Genomic DNA, 14,066 nt, shown 5'->3' with positions numbered 1-14,066 from the left:
TCTTACGAGCTGAGTGAGTGTGTGGATTTGTTTCTCCTGTAGGAATATGATCTGTGAAGAAAGCAAAGTTTGTCCGGGTTTCTTTCTACCAGGAAAGTGTAAAGAATACCTGTTCGTTAACTTGGTGGCTGGATGCGTGTAGCGCTCTAGGGGGTGGTTCTGGCTCGGGCTCAATCTTTACTTGTTGGAGCCACTCCGTTTGAGAGGAGAAAATCAAAAACAGGAGCACTAGAGCAAGCACCATAGGCCTGGACATCCTTATCGTGCCTACATGAACAAAATAGGAAAGAAATCGATCAACGAAAATGCGAGAAACCACAAACAAGCATCTCAACACAAACGAAAAAATTTGATAAAGGATCACAAGAAAAATCGGTCCCGATAGGGTTTGAAATGTGATCGCGACGAGTAGCGCCTAGACGATTGAATCAGTGGCAGGGAAAACATACCTCATGAAACTCAAGATCAAGGCGCCGCGATCTCCTCGTCTCCTCCAGCATCGCCGCAGAGTGAAGACCGCCTAGATGAAGTTCCAGGTTCGAACCTCAACACTATGTAAGATGATTATATTTAATGTTTTATATGATAATATAATATTTATGACTTTAAATCTATAATATAATATTTTATGCAAAAGGTTTTGAAAGTAAATCAGTAATAATGTTTTAAAATTAGAAATAAAAGAATGAAGTTAAATATCTTATTTCAAATGATAAAACCATAAAACTTTAAGAAATTATTAATAAATTAAATCAAAATATATAATGTTGTGAGGTCTGAGTGTACGGCTACAATATAATATTAGTGTAGTGGGATTTTGGTTGGTTTCAATCTAAATATATAAACTAGGGTTTCTAAGTTAATTGATATGCATATTTCTATATTCCATGCACTCATATTGGTGGAGGTGAGGGGCAACTTTGATTATCCTTAAGGAGTGTATGGTGAAACATTAATAGAATTTTACACCCTTATAATATATGCATACCAAAGAAATGGCAAATAACTACTCCAATTTGAATGTTAAAAGTTCACATACTTTGCAATCATCTCTTTGAAAGTCTAAATGAGTTGTTCCACCAAATCATTTAACTATGAATGATAATCACTCATGAAAGTGTGGTGTATCCTCAATTGAGATGTCAAAACATAAAATATCTCAACCATAAATGTAGAACTATTATTCAAAAGAATCTACTCCAAATAGAAATATTGGAACACCACTTAATTGAGGAAGAAGTATTTATCAGAAGTTGTAGATGCCTTAGCAAGAGCACCGACTTCCACTTAATGAGTTAAGTAATTAAAAACAATAATGACATATTTATTGCCAACAGTCAATTGTGGAAAATGCCCTATTAAATCAAACAACACCGATTTAAATGGATGCGAAATTATAATTGACTCCAACCGTCCTTTCATAGCACAAGGGGGAGTATTAAGAGTTTGGCACCACATGTAATTACGCATATACTGGATAACATCACATCATATCTCCCATCAATAGAAAGGCTTGTGCAATTTTTTAGTTATATAATAATATCCTATATGCCTACATAAAATACGAGAATCATGGTAGACATGAAAAAAGCGTGCAATAAAAATCAAAGGCATCACCAGCTATAAATGATCATTAGAATCCGTCCCCACAAAATAAAGAAGACTATTCTTAAGGTGATATTAAGAATGTAATTGTCAAAATGGTAAGTTATTAGCAAGTGATGTAGAATTCTCAAACCTATCATAAAACTTTCAAATTCATAGCTCAATATTTTGAGTCTCACAAACCTCATCAAGAGAAAGTATATCTTACTTTGCACTTTGTGGACACTAAACATCAAGTATAACAATTGATGATGGCATGGAATCCTTGTCTAAAAAATCTAAAGATGTTGTAAGAACAAGTTCGTCAGAAACATGAAAAGAGAGTGAAGAAAGAAGAGAAGTTCGAGAAAGGGCATTAATATCAGCCATAGAACTCCTCAACTGATAAACAACATCAAAATTATGTATTTAAAGCTTCAAAACCCACTGAGCAGTACGATAAATCAAGTTCTTCTACTTCAATAATAAAGTAACTGTAACATGATCACCTTTTATATGACCTAAGATAAGTTATGTCTTTAGACCCAAACATGCACTTTGACTGCTTCAAATTTAAAATAATTTCCCATAGCTGATCTAACACCTTTCAACCATCACGGACATGTTCTTGCCACGTCCTTTTTGAGTGGATCAAGTTATCATTGATGAAGTCAGCAGTCACTTCCAACATGTCACAAAGAACCTTGTCCGTCAAAAGTTGTTAGAGCATTGTTTAAACCAAACGGCATCACCAAGAACTCATACAAACTAGATAATATATAAAAAGTAGTCTTAAGAATATATTTTTTGGCCATTGGCATTTGCCATTACCCAGAAGTAAGATTTAACTTTGTGAACCAATGACTTCTCCTTAGACAATCCAAGAGATTTACAATGTGAGGAAGAGGGTACACATCCGGGATCATCACTTTATTTAATGAATGATACTTGATGCAGAAATAAATACTCCTATCAAGTTTTATCACAAGATAAGGTTCATATCCCCAAAGACTCCATAACTTTCGAATAACACCCTTTTCTAACATTTTTTTGACATTTGTACGTAAAATCTTAATTTCTTTTGATGACCGAAGATGAATAGAAACCTTGATTGAACAAGTATTCCCAATTGGAATAGGATAACGTGTTGTAATCTTAGCCCTAAATGACAAGTCAAATTCAAAGAAACTGATATACTCCTTTATGAGCCGGTCAACCATTGCAATATAAAGATTGTCGGAAGGATTAGAAAAGAGAATAGAGGAATAAGATGGAAATATAAAAGGAAGTAATAGAGAGATAAAAGTGATGGAAGCAGAACTAAAAACAAAGAGACAGAAAGGAATAAAAGTGAGAGGAATGGAAGAAATATAAAAAAGTATGAGACAAGGGGGAAAAACATCAAAATCATATTTGGCATGATTGTGTCACAACCAATCCATACTAATGATGAGGTCAAAAGTTTGACTTAGCACCACTAGCAATGACTGCAACTCAAGTTTGAGATTGCCCAAATGCACAACTAGGTCCACCTCATTCTGTACACATACATGTGTGTGGCTGTTGCCATATAGAATGAAAACTAACTTTGCTACATGATGCAAATGTAGATAGCAATGTGTGGCAACAAGCCAAACAATAAATTATAAACTCAAGTCTATATTAACCAACATAGAGAGAATAAAAAGAGACCTCTTATTTTAAAAACAAGTTTGGAAAGAAAACACTAAATGAACTAGTGTTAAGTTAACCCCTTGATGATACTCCGGAAAGAAAGATGGAGAAGTTATTGATTTATTCACATATAGACTCTCCATTACTTGTGCAACTTCTTGTTTCCTAGAAACATATTAGTGTCCAGACCTTCTACTGCAGTAGCACCAACAAGACATTGTTAATGCCAAGATCTCCACCCAGGAAATGGAGGTCGCTAAAATAGAAAATGCTGATAACATTGATAAGTGTGACCAACTTTATCACACACTTAGTAGTGGACATCATAACTACAACCACGTCTTTGCCCTTGCCTTTGAACTTGGGTAGCAGTAGCATCAACCTCCATTAAAATAAAACCATCTCCCACAAAAAGTGGAGTTAAAGGATATGTAACAAGAAGTGGATGAAGTGATGTCTCATAATATTGTGCTAAGTGAAGAGCATTGTCACTGGCTAGAGCAAGTGCATGCAAAAATCCTACAAAATCTTGATGAAGTGCTGGCCACAACATTCCCAACTTGATTCGCTTTGACATATTTGGCTCTACATGAAGTAAAAAGCTTAAAAAAACAAATGCCAAATTGCATCACAGACTCAAATGGCTCTTGAAAAAGATGATATAATTATTGGAAGGCATCATCACAATCATCAATATATCCAAATGCAAATTTAAAGACATCTGAGAGAATGCTTTAATCCTTACGAGTGGCTATGCTCAAACCATTGTACCATTGCAATGTTGTCCCTTAGAAACATTAAGCATCATCCCAAGAATAATATATGGCAATCACTGTGAAGTGATTAAACCAATAGTCATAAAAAAACTGCACCAAATGCTACTCCAAAGTCAAAGGAAGAAGCTACTACTTTACCATGAAGATAAATGAAAAAGAAAAAGCAAAAGAGAAAAAGTTGAGAAAAGTTATAAGAAAAGGGAGATGCTCGTGCTCTATCCGCCAATCCAATCGCGCTCGCGAGCTTGGAGTGGCGAAGGCGAGACAAGACGCCGATGCCGCTCATTCCCTTCTAAACAATGCAAAAAATATATCTAAACCAAAATCTGTATAAACTCTTATATGGTCATGATCCAATACTATCATGATTGGATCATGATAGTATTTACCATACTAAAATTTGACTTGGGTTTAGAGTTTCAGCTAAACCCTTAACCTAAAGATTAAAGGTTTACCTTAACCAGTGTACCTTCATGATTGCCATGAATTGTTAATGCTAGGTTATGGAATCAATATTTGACAAACATTCTTCCTCTTGTCCAAGTAGAGTTTACCTAACACTAAGCTGTATATAATGAGACAACAACGACACTACAACTCCTATCATCATCCATTTATGGCGTATAAAGTGGATGACTTGTTATTAGTTTGTTTTCCCAATCTTATGGTACATGGTTTATCTAAGGGATGTAAATTCTTGAGTTTGGATTTCCTAAGATGTCACCCAACTCAGCACTATTCAAAACTAAAGACAGTTAACCTCAATTATCCCAAGATCCTTAACCGATTGGAAAGGAGATGCACTCTTATTGATGGGCCCTTTCCCTCTATATTTAAACGTCTCTCAAGTTTTTCTCTATAATTGCTTACAATCCACCATGCTTCTCTGCAAATTCATGCCCCTCATGAACGGAAGCTAAGAGTTGCAACTCTCCCAAGAGCCCCGCTCTCTTGACACTCTACCCCTTGGGTCGAGCCCAACCAGGAGTAAACTAGACATGCCAGATGTTAATCAACATGTGGTGTGATTCCCCTAGCCAACAAACAGAGTCGAACTCGAGACCCCTCTGATACCATATGTAAGCTCATGAGTTTAGACTTCCCAAGAGGTCACCCAACCCAATACTAGTCAAATTTAAGGACACTTAACCTCAATTATCCCAATATCTTTAACCGATTGAAAAAGGGTTGCACTTTTGTTCATAAGCCCTTTCCCTTTATATTTAAACCCCATGAATTGTCTCTGAAGTCATTCTCTATGGTTGTTTATAAAGGGCTTCTTGCTCATTGTAAAGGACCATATGAGGTGTTGCAGCAAGTTAGATTGCAAGTTTATGAGGTTTGGCATTGTAGCACATATGGTTTTCACCCTTTATCCTATGGTGATTTACCATAGAATAACCATGAAGTAGAACTTAAACCCTCTATATGGCATATGTTATATGCCATATACTACATATCTAAATACAGTAGAGTGGAACTTAAGTTTCAGGGCATTAGGCCACTGAATGAAGGAATTGAGCCAAATTCTTAAGTTTACAGCTAAGGAACAAAGGAATTGGAGCATGGAATAACTCTTAAGTGTTCAGCTCATTGAGTGAAGGGACAAGAGCATGGAGCAACTTGAAATAGTCTTAAAACTTCTAACATCCAAATGTCAAGACTAACATGCAAAACAGATCCAAATGGAGTCTTTTACTACTTTAGTATACTAGTGGCCTAGCACAAAGATATAGATACTCAACCAGCTAGCATAGTGTGAAACTTGGGTTTAGACTTAAGCCAGATGTAGAACAAGGACAATATTAGGAGTTAGTCTCTAACTTGAAACTTACTAAATATAGAATGATGTTAGATTGCAAATTTGGATACAACATCAATACCATTATATTTAGAATAATTTCTACATTCTATAGATATGCCAAATTAGCAAATCTAAACACTTTCCATAAATAGCAATTGGGACCGAACAAGACTAACACAAAAGGCATGATAGCGAGGGTGTTTGGCAGACACGGTAAGTTATCATCTGGCGATATTAAGGGACTAATCTCAATACATATGGGTTCTTATCACTAGTTAGTGTAAGACATAATGAGACAAGGACTCCTTACCGGACTAAGTATGCTTAGTTAATAACATGTAGGAATTTTGCCCTTATGCTCATTTGGTCTAAGTACACTCGAAATGCCCAGTTAATTCCACTAGCACAAGAAGGGCTGATAAAGGGTCTAGCAATGCCAACCTCCTACTGTCGTGGCAGTATGTCGCAAATGTGACTTCGGGTATCGAAAGTTATTTATTAGTTATTCTTTCCTTACTGTCATTGCTGGAACTGTTATTAATTCCCACTTGAGCTAGTTGAGAAATTGGTCAATGAACATGCACTTAAATTGGATAAACATAAGGTAGGAACCCTATGTGTTTCTTGCTGAGCATACTTGGCTTAGTTTGAGAAACTTGTGTCATTAGCTTGCACTTGCTAGTGTTAAAAACCCCCACGATATTGAGTTTGGTCCCTCAATATCACTAAATGATAACTTACCATGTCTGCCAAACACCCTCACTATCATACTTTTTGTGTTAGTCTTATTTCGGTCCCAAATACTATTTATGGAAAGTGTCTAGATTCACTCATTTAGCATATATAAGGAATGTAGAGATTGTCTTGAACACAATTGTGTTCATCCCGTGTCCAAATTCGCAATCTAGGGACATTTTATATTTAATAAATTTTGAGTTTGTCCCAGAGACTAACTCCTAGTACCAAGGGAGGCTTGGGGTGAAAGCCCAAAGTCGTGTGTTCCTTGGGGGGGGGGGGGGTGGGGTGGGGTTATGGGGGATTCCAAATGTATAATAGGGATATTGGGTAGGTTAGGCATGGCCGACCAACTTGAGGCATAGTTTAGCTCCTACTTGTGTGCCTATCTTTGTTCTGCGTCCAACTTGGGTCTAAGCCCAAGCTCCACACCATACTAGCTGGTGGAGTACCCATATCTTTGCGTTAGGCCACCGGTATGCCGAAATGGCACCAAACTTCATTTAGCTCCGTTTTGCGTGCTAGTCTTGGCATTGGGATATTGGTTGCTCTAGGATTGTTTCAAGTCGCTCCATGCTGTCCCTTCACACTTTGGACTATATGCTCGGGAGTTGCTCTGTGGTCTAATTCTGCCACTTCTTGGCTCCATGCTTAGGAGTTTGGTTCCGTACCTTTGTTTAATGGCCCAAGGCCTTGAAACTCGGATTCCGCACCACTATCATTGAACACATGGCATATGGCACATGGCATGTGTCACATGGCATAAAGAGGGTTTAGGTTCCACTTTGTGGTGTTATCCTATAGTAAATCATCATAAGATAAAGGGTCAAAACCACGTGCGCTACATTTGGTATTAAAGGATGAGTCTCAGCGAGTACTATCCAATGAGATTGGGCAATTAATCTCGTTGCATATACAGAGATGAAAACCATGATCCAAGTGGGTACACATTTGGGTGCAAAGGCTTTACAATCATTCCTTGGCTATAAATTTTGGTTACCTTTTGTATTGTATTATATGAACTTGATTTTGGGCTCATAAGATGAATGTGAGATATTCCATTATCACAAGTTTGCACTTTGGCTTGTGAGTGAGGCATATTAGCATAAGTTTGCACTTGGGCTCGTGAGTGAGGTGCATTAGTAACTTAAGGTTACACTTTGAGTTGGCATGATTAATGTTAGTCTATTAGTGGTTCCATAAGTTGTTCCATGTACCATGGGTGAAAGTAAACCTCCCTGAGTTTGCTATGAGTGGCAAATAGGCTGGTCCATAGTTTTTTAGCATGGCATTAGTAGATCCTTCCTAGGCATGATTACAAGTGGATCAATTAAGACTATAGGGATTAGTCTATGGGTTCAAGTAATCATTGTTGTGCTCTTTTATAAAAGTTTCTGGGATGGGACTGAAGGTAGTGCGAAAGAAAGCTTGAGGTTTAGTCAAGGAGGAGCCCGAAAAGAGAGTCATCAGGGACAAAGGATCAAACACGTAATTCTTCTTCCCTTCTTAGAGAGATGATTGGCAACAATGTGTTAATTCATTGCTTATGTTCACATTATGCAATTGAGAGACCCTATCTTGATACATGTTGGTTATAATGGTTTTGCAAGTGGTGAGTCGTGGGATGGGTAGTAGTGAAGCGCTAAACCATTTTGTCTAGGTTCACTATTGAGACTTGAGTTACAATGCTCAATTCTTTTTCAAAAAACCTTGCTATTGCTCCTTAAGTGGTTTGGTGTTGGATTAATGTTGAGTTTGGTCGGAAAGGAGAATGGCATGAGCTTGTCCATATTGTGAACAAAAGTTAGTGATGTTAGGTGTTATAAATCTCTATCAGTGGAGTGTGGCATTTATGTTGCATTGTGTCAAATCGAGTTGACACTTGATACTCACATAAACCTTTGTAGTAAGTGATATGGGCATTGCTCATGGTGTTGCTCAAATTGATGATCAAGTCATTGTGATACTTATATAATATCTATGTGATAATGAGTAATGTGTTTACGAAGTTGCTTGGTTAAATGGTGATCAATCCCAAAATGGTTGATAGTGAAGCTAGTCTACTTATACGTAGTAGCATTATAGTAGCTTTAACTGGATTCTTAGTGATGGTCCATTATGCTAAGCTTATGTTAGTACTTTGTTTCCTTGAGTTTGCCCATTAAAGTGTTGAAAAAGGTTATAGCATTCACTTGCTATGGTTTGTTGGTTTATCCGTTAACACTTGGAATAAATTGTTGAATGGAGAAAGTGTGAGGTTGAGGCATTAACATTGCTAGCACTTGTGTTAATGGAAGTGGCATTATTACTTTGAGTGATAAGGAAGTTTCCTTAAACTTTGATTTTCTATGTTCTTTTTCTTGTTTGTGTTTTGGCTTTATATTGGATCTTGAAAGTGGTTGAAGAAGAGTGTTAGTGCAATGTGGATATCTGAAGATATTGTCTTTGTGATTAATCCTTGGATGTTCATTTTGCATTTTTACGGATGTCGGTGTTGGATATAAAAAATATGGGCATGATGTTTGAGGCTTAAGCATACTATGGGTCATGAGAATTAGTGTTGAGGTGAACTTATGTGAAGTTGTTAGTAAAAGGAAGTTGGTTGAATTTTGAAAGTTTGCATTTTTAGACTGAGAATCATTCTTTCTCTAGGATAGAAAAATTTTCTACAAATTTTCTTAGATTTTTCTAATGGCTGATCTATTGATCACTTTGCCTAAAAACCATTCCATTTTCATAAGCCAATACAAACTAATGAAGGGGTTAGAATTGACTTTGGTTAGATTAGACCTTAGTATATAATTTGTATGATGCGACCCGAAAGGGATACTAACTTTTGGGGCTAAAACAATTGAGTTGGATAGAGTCTGGAGTGGATAAAGTCTATAGAAAAATGGCCATTGCATTTTTCTAGAAAAGTGACTCTTGTGCCTTTCTTCTGTAGCATTGTGCTTAGTGATAGGTTGCACCTTGCATTTCGTTAAACTTTATGAGAGTAGTGAGCTCTCATTGATCTTGATCTGGTCTTGGTGGCCTTATGCCTTGGCTGAGGATAGTGATATCCAACTTAGTTGTTTGAAATTAAGATGTTAATACCTGTACTATAGCTTTGTCTATGAGGAAGTTATGTACTAATATGAGTCCATCTCATGGTCTTCACTTTAGTTTTGGCTGAGTGTTAATTATATATAGCTAGCCTCTTCAAGGCATTTTTAGAACTATTGGTTGGTGAGCTTATTGCGGTTGAGTTAGATTCAAGTGGTCATTTTATTTATGCTTGTCCATGAATCTTTATCTTGTACCTAGGGTACTATGTTCATGTTAAATAAATATATGACTCAATGACGTGAGTTTAGTGTTTGGTTTTGTGAAGGCAAATTGAAGAATGATTGTTAGTTACTTTGTGACTAGTGATTACTTGTAGACTTTGTCGAGGACTATTTGACATTTGCTTCACTAAATTGATGATTTAGCAGTGATAGACTTGCTTTACTAGATGGTGTTATGAAGGATCGTGTCATTAGACTTACATGGTTTTTCTGTGTCAATTCCTTTATCAATATCATTTAATTGCGTTTAGTTCGTAGTGTTGGATTTTATTGAGTCTTGGATGTGGTGATTCACTCCTTGATGAAGTGTTATCTGTAATTGAGTTTTGCTGAAGGATTGGTCTTGGATACTAATTAAAGTATTTTTGACTTTAGCTTAGTTGCTAAAGAACTTTGAGTGGTGATTCACTCTGCTTTCTTCTAGCTTTGTTATGGTGTTGATAACATTGAAGTGATGCCTTGTCGTTGATATTTAAGTGAAGTGAGATGTCTCTTTGTAGGATTGATATTGAGTTTCATTAGTCTCGATACAAATAGTGTTGATGCTTAGGCTATAGCTTTGTGTTATTGGCATTCGTGCATTGCTAGTTAGCAACTATATCAATGTTAAAATGAACTAAATGACAAATTTGAGTTAGTTGTGTTTTAGATGAGATTTTTTAATAAAGGTTGAGCTTTGAGCTTTTTCTTGAAAAGTGATTTAATCATGGACTATACTAACTTTACAAGAGGAAGATTTAGTGATCGATATTGAAGATGTTGGTTCCTTGTTGGATTTACATTAGGATATATCGATCATTAATAATTCTTCTTGTGCTTATTATAAAGTGAGTTACACCTGACTATAGATAGATTCATGGAAGATTATTTAGTGATCACTTGTTGAGCATTGCTCCATTATGCTTAGCTTTTGAATTGATGCAAATATGTTTTTCATTAGCTTTGCATTATGAAGTTTGGCTTATGAATGTGTTGAAGAAGAAATTATGGGTTGTACTATGATTTTTTATTTCGCATTGAAGTTAGTTTATACGAGACTCATAATCATTATTAGGTAAGACTTAGTTATAAACTTCTTCGAGCTTTTGGTCCTTTGGGTTTTTATACTCATTATTCCATTTGTAAGGAGTTGTTGGGGAAGACATTTTAGCTTATTAGTTTCAATGTTAAAGTTGGCTTTTGCATCTAGCAATCATTGGTGACGATTGACTATCATCTTGTTATAGTTGATTATTCTTATTAAAAGATTTGCTTGGTTGTTGTTAATGTAGAATGATGTGTCATTCTTTGAGATGGTAGATTTTTTCTTAAATGATAATTATACATTTCTTTATTGATGGGATGATTAATGATATTTCATAATGGTCAATTGTTCTTTTTGATGGTTTATGGCTTTTCGCAGTACCACATATTTTTTGTGATTTGCTTTGGATTGGTCTCTTGGGTTTGAAACATCAATGGGATGTTGCTAACACTTGTTTAGGCAACTTGAGTTTTTTGGTGTTATTAGCTAGGATTTATTTAGATTGGCTAATGTGATAGTTGGCATGAACGAATGTTTGTTAGTTTTGCGACATTTACTCTATTCTATTGATTATTTTTAAGGTTGGTTTTGATAGATTTGAATGTTATTTCCTTTGGGTGATACATTCGATAAAATTGGATGTTATTTCCTTTGGGTAATATATTTGCAAGCATTTTGCTTGCCAGTCATTAATACTTTGTGTTCTTTGAGTTGTCTTTCGTAAGTTATTTGGCATACTATTTACAATTTTCGATAGTTAAGTTTTCTCATTGAGTTTTCTTGATGATACACTTTTATTAAATTTTGTTGGATGGTGAATCTTGTGTTTACCAATTATGATGATCTTGGTGGTTCCTATACTATACTACTACTAGTCTATTGAATGATAACTTATTTGGAATACTTTGTGTTCTAATTTAAGATTTATTCACTGATAATTAAGTCTTTAAAATATCATTGTCTTTGACTTTGATATTGTCCATCTATTGATCTTTGAGTTTGGGCCAGTATAGACAGACTGGCTTCAACACTTTGTGTGCATAGTGAAATCTCTAGTCATGGGGTAGTTACTATAGACTGGTCACATCACCTACCTCTTTATCAATGTTCCTTATTCCGTTAAAAGGGCATGACCTTGTAAACAACTCTAACTACCTGTTTATAGTAGTCTATCTAAACCTTACCGATGGGTTTGGTTTCTTTGCTTAGAAGGGTTTGGGCCTTTAGCTTCTCTCTCTATGTCCTTGCAGACAGGGGCATATCACACTTTTGTAAGTTGGGTGATATGCAGAGTAACAAAGGTGGTTAACTTCGTTGGTCATTTCCTTGTCGGCAACGGTTAGAAGGTGTTTGAGTGGGTAGCGCATCCACATTAGACAAGAGGTTACCTTAACTCATTTAAGTTAGTGCATTTCTTACATAGTGTGAATACCGTGAACTAATTCTAGAGTTGTTTCCTTAGTGGTATTTTAGACTGGATTATGCATCGACGAAGACGTTAATCTTCCCTAAGGGGGGGAAAGTGTCACAAATGTAACTTCGGGTATCGAAAGCTACCCATCGGCTAGTCCTTTTGGAAATTCTTTCCTTACTACCATGATGGCATGAGGTTGGTATTGCTGCACCTGTTATCAATTCTCACTTGAGCTAGTTGAGAAACTGGTCAATGAACATGCACTTAAATTGGATAAACATAAGGTAGGAACCCTATGTGTTTCTTGCTAAGCATACTCGACTTAGTTTGAGAAACTTGTGTCATTGGCTTATACTTGCTAGTGTTAAGAACCCCCACGATATTAAGATTGGTCCCTCAAAATAGCTTACCATGTCCGCCAAATACCCTCACTATCATGCCTTTTGTGTTAGTCTCATTTCGGTCCCAAATGCTATTTATGGAAAGTATCTAGATTCACTTATTTAGCATATATAAGGAATATAGAGATTGTCTTGAACACAATTGTGTTTGTCTCATGTCCAAATTTGCAATTTAGGGACATTCCATGTTTAGTAAGTTTTGAGCTTGTCCCAGAGACTAACTCCTAGTACTAAGGGAGGCTTGGGGTGAAAGCCCAAAGCGTGTGTTCTTTGGGGGGGGTTATAGGGGATTCCAAATGTATAGTAGGGATATTGGGTAGGTCAGGCATGGCCGACTAACCTGAGGCATAGTCTAGCTCCTACTTGTGTGCTTATCTTTGTTCTGCGTCCGACTTGGGTCCAAGCCCAAGCTCTACACTATGCTAGCTGGTGGAATACCCATATCCTTGCATTAGGCTATTGGTATACCGAAATAACGCCAAACTTTGTTTAACTCCATTTTGCGTGCTGGTCCTGGCATTAGGATGTTAATTGCTCTAGGACTATTCTAAATCACTCCGTGCTCTTATCCCTTCGCTCCTTGGGTTGTATGCTCGGGAGTTGCTCCATGGTCCGGTTGTGCCGCTCCTTGGCTCCATGCTTAGGAGTTTGGTTCCATATCTTCATTTAATGGCTCAAGGCTTTGAAACTTGGATTCTGCACCACTATCTTTGGACACATGACATATGGCACATGGCATGTGTCATGTGGCATAAAGAGGGTTTAGGTTTTGCTTCGTGGTGTTATTCTATCATAAATCACTATAGGATAAAAGGTCAAAACCATATGCACTACACAGTAAGGAAAGGATATCTGAAAAAATTAGCCGATAAATAACTTTCGATACTTATAGTCACATTTGTAGCACTCTCCCCCCCTTAGGAAAGATCAATATCCTTGTTGATGCACACTCTAGTATAGATCACCAATAAAGAAACAACTCTAGAAAATTTTTATGGTGATCACACTATATGAAAAATACACCAACTTAAATGAGTTAAAGTAAGCATTCCATCTAACCCAAATGCACTACTAACTCAAACACTTTCTGACTGTCACCAACAAGGAAATGACTAACAAAGTTAGCACCCTTTACCCCATAGTGTTTTACTATAGGATAACCACAAAACAAAACCTTAACCCTTGGATATGTGGGCCAAGAGTAATGGAGCGGAATCTGAATTTAAGGCCTTGGGCCATTAAAAGAAGAGATAAAGCTAAACTCCCAAATATATAGCCAAGGAGTGTAGGAATTCAGAGCATAAACAACTCTTAAACGTATAGCT

The sequence above is a fragment of the Selaginella moellendorffii genome, unplaced genomic scaffold, assembly GCF_000143415.4.
Source record: "Selaginella moellendorffii unplaced genomic scaffold, v1.0 SELMOscaffold_9, whole genome shotgun sequence".
Classification (NCBI taxonomy): Eukaryota; Viridiplantae; Streptophyta; class Lycopodiopsida; order Selaginellales; family Selaginellaceae; genus Selaginella; species Selaginella moellendorffii.
Note: the sequence above shows the minus strand (reverse complement) of the source record.